Source organism: Apodemus sylvaticus, chromosome 23 (genome assembly GCF_947179515.1).
Source record: "Apodemus sylvaticus chromosome 23, mApoSyl1.1, whole genome shotgun sequence".
In the NCBI taxonomy this organism is placed as follows: Eukaryota; Metazoa; Chordata; class Mammalia; order Rodentia; family Muridae; genus Apodemus; species Apodemus sylvaticus.
In genome coordinates, this window is record NC_067494.1 from 31172087 (window position 1) to 31179345 (window position 7259).

Sequence of the window (7259 nt, forward strand, 5' to 3'; positions counted from 1 at the left end):
AATTTTTTGATGAAGTGAATTAATTGGTTTTTCCAGGCACACATCATGAGGTCACCTCTGACTAAAATGCTGACAGGCAGAATGGTTGTCCAAATGAGCTAGGCTGCTCTTAAAAATAATATCAATGACTCCAGAAGCCACCTTCTCAGGCCAGGCTTCTTGATAACAGGCCTTTGGCTAGGGGTTCAAATAATGGCAATAATATGCCATTAAAAATTTTCAGGTTTCTCTTTTTGGCTTAGAATGATTTCATCAAGGAAAGTAGAGTATGATGTGCCTTGAATTTTATTCTTCTTTGCAACAGAGTATAAACTTTTTAAAATAAAACTATCATCTCATTCAGGATCGCCATGGGTTTCGGAGACCTGAAAACCCCCGCCGGCCTCCAGGTGCTTAACGATTACCTGGCGGACAAGAGCTACATCGAGGGGTATGTGCCATCTCAAGCAGATGTGGCAGTATTTGAAGCCTGTGTCATGCCCTGCATTGTATAATCACATCAAGTCTTATGGAAAAGAAAAGGCCAGTCTGCCAGGAGTGAAGAAATCTTTGGGCAAGTATGGCCCCACCGGTGTGGAAGACACCACAGGAAGTGGAGCTGCAGATGCTAAAGACGACGACGACGACGACGACGACGACGGTGTGGAAGACACCACAGGAAGTGGAGCTGCAGATGCTAAAGACGACGACGACGACGACGACGACGACGACGACAACGAGGACGACGACATTGATCTCTTCGGATCTGACGATGAGGAGAAAAGCAAAGAAGCAAAGAGGCTACGAGAAGAACACTTTGCACAGAATGAATCAAAGAAAGCTAAAAAGCCTGCAGTTGTTGCGAAGTCTTCCATCTTACTAGATGTGAAGCCTTGGGATGACGAGACAGACATGACAAAGCTAGAGGAGTGCGTCGGGAGCATTCAATCTATCTCTTTTAATTCTAGATAGAGGACTGGAAACAGCCATTTAGTCTTGTGTGTACGCTTCCGTGCATGTGTGCTACATGTGTATATACATATTCTTGTACATGCCATTGCATGTAGAGGCCAAGGGTTAATGTCCAAGATCTTAGTCTTTCCGTTTTCACTTTTTAGAGTTCTCACTAAACCTGGAGTTCATGGATTTGGCTAGACTAACTGGTCAATAAGCTATAGTCTCCATCTCTGCATCCCCAATGCTGGGATTTCAGAGTTTGTCACTGTGATTGGCTTTCTCACAGATTCAGGGACCCAAGCCCAGGTCCTGATATTGGCACAGCAAACACTTTACCGAGTGAGCCATCTTCCCCAAAGTCCCTTTCTCCACTTTTTTTTTTCCTTTTTGACCCTTTTCCAGTAAATTGCCATTAATTAAGTTCTTCTTAATTATTTGTTATTCTTGTTTATTGGCTCAGTTTTCTGCCTTCGAAATAAAAGTGGCCTCAGGTACAGACTTGTTTTGATCTCTGCACATTTCAATAACATTTCCCAATGAAATGTTAAATTTAATGATTGAAGCCCTAGATGCCCCAGGAATGGTCAGGCTGGGTAGAGACGTATGAATAAACACCCTTTCAAATAGTTCCTAAATTAGTATCCATATCAATGACTCAAAGTTATCATCACCTAAATATTAGATTAACATGCAAAGAGAAATTTCTTTCAAAATGTTGACAGATCATTCCCAGAGCATATGACTTCATATACCTTATCTCAGATAGTAATACAGCAGCATTGATGTACTTATCCCCCCATACCATAATACTAAAGCAGCACAGTGGCAGTGTGGTGGTTTAAATATGCTTGGCCCATAGGATGTGGTACTGTTAGGAGGTGTGGCCTTGTTGGAGGAAGTGGGTCACTGTGGGAGGGAGGGAGGTGGGGGGTGGACTTTGAAGCTCTGCCCAGTGTAGAAGAGTTAGTCCTCTCCTGTCTGCCTTTGGAACAAGAGGTAGAGAGCTCTCAGCTCCTCCAGCACCATGCCTGCCTGGGTGCTGCCATGCTCCCACCTTGATGATAATGGACTGAACCTCTGAACCTATCAGCCAGCCCCAATCAAATGCTGTTCTTATAAGAGTTGCCTTGGTCATGGTATCTGTTCACAGCAATGCAAACCCTAAGACACATAGTTAATCTAATAAAGTGGGTAGTTTATTATTATTACTATTGTTTTCATGGCAGAGACAAGAAAGTATCAAACATGAAATAGCAAAGTTAGTTCCTCTGGGGTGGGGGGAGGGAACTAACAAAAAATACAAAGTTGTGAATGATGAGCTCTAAATCCTGAGCATTTCTGTGTAAGCTCCGCATCTAATTTTAGAGTTTCTGACTTTGTTCTCTTTAGTCTCTGTGAGTTTTCTGGGGCCAACAAAGCCTCCACTGGCTTGACTCAGAGATAGTTCTTTGCTCAAGGTCCTGGATACAAAATTGCAACATCACAGTGTCTACAAAGTGTCTACAGAGCCCTCCTTCCGAGGGCTGTAATGACAATTTTGGAATTTTGGTTTCTTTAAAAAAAAAAAAAACAGAAATATAAGAATATGGTTTTAGCCGGGCAGTGGTGGCGCATGCCTATAATCCCAGCAGTCTGGGAGGCAGAGGCAGGTGGATTTCTGAGTTTGAGGCCAGCGTGGTCTACAGAGTGAGTTCCAGGATAGCCAGAGCTATACAGAGAAACCCTGTCTCAAAAAAATAAATAAATAAATAAAAATAAAAAAAATTTAAAAAAAAACACAAAAATCCAAAAAACAAAAAAAAACAAAAAAACAAAAATAGAAGAATATGGCTTTGTTTTAATCCCGGGTGTGGGACACGGGGCCGCTCTGGTTTGTGCACAGCAGCTGACTGTGATCTGCCACATGTTCTATCTAGCAGGGGTGTGATTTGCCAGCTTCTGATAGTTTCAGCAGTTGTGTGACATTTGTACTTCTGAGGACATTTCAGAAGGTATATAGATATTAGGGACCCCCACAAGAGAGGTGTGGATGGCTGTCAGTCGTCCAGGGAGGTTGGGTGTGGTTGTTGGTACTGCTCATAGAAGAAATAGTAAGAAAGAAATTAGGGTCAGGCTCTCTTTCTCCTCTCTCTCCTTCTCTCTCTCCTATCCAGTGACGGGGAGTGAAACCAGGGTCTGAAGAGTGAGAAAAAGAAGAACCCACGAAGAAGCTAAGACTGGCTGCTAAGGGCTGTCGGGGAAGATGTTTCGACCTCTTCCCTGACTTTGTGTGATCTTTCCTCGGTGTCTGTTTATATTCCAGTTTGTTCATTTTTAAATTGATGTTGTGTGATCCGGCTGTGCACGCATGCCCCGTGGCTTATGCATGGAGTCAGAGGGCAGTTTTCGAAAGTGAGGTCTCTCCTCTCACTGTATGGATTCTGGGGGGCAAATGCAGGTATTCCATATTATCAGCAAGCACTCTTACCCAATGGGGCGTCTTCACAGTGCCCTTTAACTTAAGGGACAGAGGGACAGCAGTCACAGTGGATTAGGATTTCTCCTAACAACCTCGTGGTAACTTTACCTCTTAAAAGAGCTATACTAGCTCATTTCAATTTTCTTGTTGAGATCTTGAGCCCGCTGGCAGACCAACCTGTGGGAATGGGGAGGATGATCTTAATTAGGTTAACTAACTGTAGCAAGATGGCCTACTGTGGGTTCAGCCATTCCCTAGGCTGGGATTCAGACTGTGTGTAAAGGGAAAATGAGCGTAAATATCCATTACTCTGCTTCCTAATTGTAGATGATGAAACTGCATTGAGCTGGTCATGGCCCTGCCTCAACTTCCCTGTCAAGAGGGACTGTACCCTAGAGCCAAGATAAGCCCAGACCAAGGCCATCGGACTGTTAATTGACAGAGCCCAGAATTACGTACTTCCTGGATCAATCAGAACTCTAACCAAAAATATCCTATTTTCTTTTAAATGTTTTATTAGAGTATGTTAATTACATATAATAATGGGCTTCATTATACCAAGCTGGGCAGTGGTGGCCCATGCCTTTAATCCCAGCACTTGGGAGGCAGAGGTAGGTGGAATTCTGAGTTCAAGGACAGCCTGGTCTACAGAGTGAGTTCCAGGACAGCCAGGGCTACATAGAGAAACCCTGTCTTGAAAAAAAACAAAAAACAAAAATAAAAAACAAAAAACACCAAAAAAAGAGTTTATACCATATACAATGCATTCTCATCACTATTTTTATTTTCCAAATTCTAAACTGTCAGAGAAGTTTTTAGAAGAACACTTATTAAAGTAGGTTTTGAAAATTCTAAGCCTATGATTGGATGGCCCTACTGCTCAGGCCCCTGCGAGGTTCCTCGGGCAGGTGGAAATATAGGAAAGGCACAAGCAAGAGGGTGACAGAGCAAGGAAGGGAACGAGGTAGCAACAGGTTACCACAGCCAGCTGTGGCGAGAGCTGCCTGGATCCCACCACTCAGGGCGGCTGGCACAAGTCTCAATAATACTTCCTCCTAGGCCCTGCATCTCAATGCTTCTGTACCTCGGTATTGCCACACAGAGGACCAACCCCCGCCACACACACACACACACACACACACACACACACACACACACACACACACACACACGTGATCACTGAAGGACAAGCCCCACACATACATACCAAAAATTATCTTCACAGTCTGATCATTTGGAACAGTGTGGGTCGCATGATAAGCCTTAGGAATACATTTCCTCTGGGGTAAAACATGCAACGTTAAAGGTAGAAAGACATAATTGTAAATCAAGAAGGTAGTACTTACATGGTGATGTACCTTTAATCCCAGCACTCAGGAAGCAGAGGCAGGTGGCTCTCTGTGAGTTTGCAGCCAGCCTGATCTACATGGTGAATTCCAGGCTTAGGGCTACACAGTGAGTTCCTGCCTCGAAGAAACAAAAGAGCAGCCTCAGCAAAAGCATTTTGAACATCTTCGATATTTTAATTATTTCTTAGAAAAAATAAACAGGAAACCCTTGCTTCCTGATTCATAAATAAATCAAAGAGACAACAGGTGACTGGTTTGAGATCACACGTGATAAATAGGAAATGCAAGAGCAGCATCAGCAAAAGCATTTCCTACTTACCATGTGTGATCTCAAACCAGTCACCTGTTGTCTCTTTTAGGCCACATAGAAATGCTGGTTTTTCTTATTTCAGCAGCAAATGCCATAAACTCATTTTCTCCTGATAAAATTTCTTAAACTGTAAGATAATTCCAGCTATAGGGTTTAATTCCATAGCTGTCTAAGTGCATTCCGCCCGCCTCTACTGCTTTTTGACTTTAGGAAAAAGAAAAGAAAAAAATGTTTGCTACATTACTATCAATCATAACTTTCCACTGAGGATTGGATTAAAACTTCTCTCTCGTGCCAAATGAGGATGGAGCTTCTTTTTATTCTTCAGTTGTACAATTGTTAACATTTTCACCTATCCCATATTTAACAGAAAATGAACAGTATTGGGTGAGGGTGGGGAAACTATGTCAACCATCCGATTTCAGTGAAAATATTTCATCTGAGTGTCTAGCCCTGGTTTGAAATGTCTAATGCTGGTCAAAGGCTCTAAAAATTATCTTCGTGACTATTGGTGAGCTCCAGCTTACCAGTTCACAGAGGATAGGTAAACCTAGGAGTATGTAAGACTCTACATAATTCTTTTGTTTCCTGCTCTCTGTACTGGATAAAAACTAAGGCTCTGAATGAAGACAGAAGCTTTTTCTTACTATTTTTTTTTTTTGGTGAAGTTTTATAATCTAGGCACAAATAAATAGAAACACGGATCTTGTTAAGAGCATAGTTGGCTATGGATAGGTCTTTGGTAGGTATCACCATCCCTGATCTCCAGCTGTACTATAGAGCAATAGTAATAAAAACTACATGGTATTGGCATAAAAACAGGCAGAGTGATCAATGGAATTGAGTCAAAGACCCAGAAATAAACCCACACACCACAGACATTTGACTTTTGACAAAGAAATCAAAATCATACAATGGTTAACAAAAAAAAAAAAAAACTTCAACAAATGGTGCTGGTCTAACTGGATGTCTGCATGTAGAAGAATGAAAATAGATCTACATCTATCACCCTGCACAAAACAAGTTCAAATGGATCAAAGACCTCAACATAAAACCAGGTAAACCAAATCTGAAAGAAGAGAACCTAGGGGAATAATAGCCTTGAACACATAGGCACAGGAGACAACTTCCTGAACAGGACACCAACAGCTCAGGCACTGGATCAACAATTAATAAATGGGACCTCATGAAACTGAAAAGCTTCTGTGAGGCAAAGGATACTGTCAACAGGACAAAACATCAGCCTATAGAATGGGAAAGATCTTCACCATCCCCACATCTAACAGAGGGCTGATAGCCAAAACATATAAAGAATTCAAGAAATTAGACACCAACAAGCCAAATAACTACCCCCAAAATCAGGTGCATAGCTAAACAGAGAATTCTCAACAGAGAATGGCCAAGAAGCACATAAAGAAATGTTCAACATCCTTAGTGATAAGGAAATTGCAAATCAAAGCAACTCTGAGATTCTATCTTACACCAGTCAGAATGGCTACGATCAAACACTCAGATGACAGCAGATGCTGTCGAGGATGTGGAGAAAGAGGAACACTCTTCCATTGCTGGTGGGAGTGCAAATTTGTAATAGCCACTTTGGACATCTATTTGGCAGTTTCTCAGAAAATTGGAAGTAGTTCTACCTCAAGACCCAGCTATAACACTCCTAGGCAGATCCCAAAAGATGCTTCACCATACCACAAAGACACATGCTCCACTATGCTCTTAGCAGCTTTATTTGTAATAGCCAGAAACTAGAAACAACTCCTCAACTGAAGAATGGATACAGAAAATGTGGTTTGTTTATCCAAGGGAATACTACTCAGCTATTAAAAACAAATGCATCATGAAATTTGTAGGCAAATAGATGGAACTAGAAAACACCATCCTGATTGAGGTCACCCAGACCCAGAAAGACACACATGATATATACTTACTTATAAGTGGATATTAGTCATAAAGTGCAGGGTGACCATGCTACAATCCACATACCCAAAGACACTAAGTAACAGGGAGGGCCCAAGGAGGGTGTTTGAATCTCACTGTAAATGGGGAAATAAAATAGACATGGGAGGGGGTAAATGGAGGGAGGGAACTAGGTGAGAGAGGGTAACAGGAGGGATCAAGTATGTGGAGAACAAAGGGACAGACAATTTGGAAGGGGTAGGGGCATCTCTGGACAAACTAGAAACCTAGGACAATGGAA

General features: G+C 42.1%; 1 pseudogene; it reads left to right on the plus strand.

The window, feature by feature from the left end:
* Positions 1-350: 350 nt before the first annotated feature.
* LOC127673699 (elongation factor 1-beta-like) lies at positions 351-951 on the plus strand (annotated as a pseudogene).
* The last annotated feature ends 6308 nt before the right edge of the window (positions 952-7259 follow it).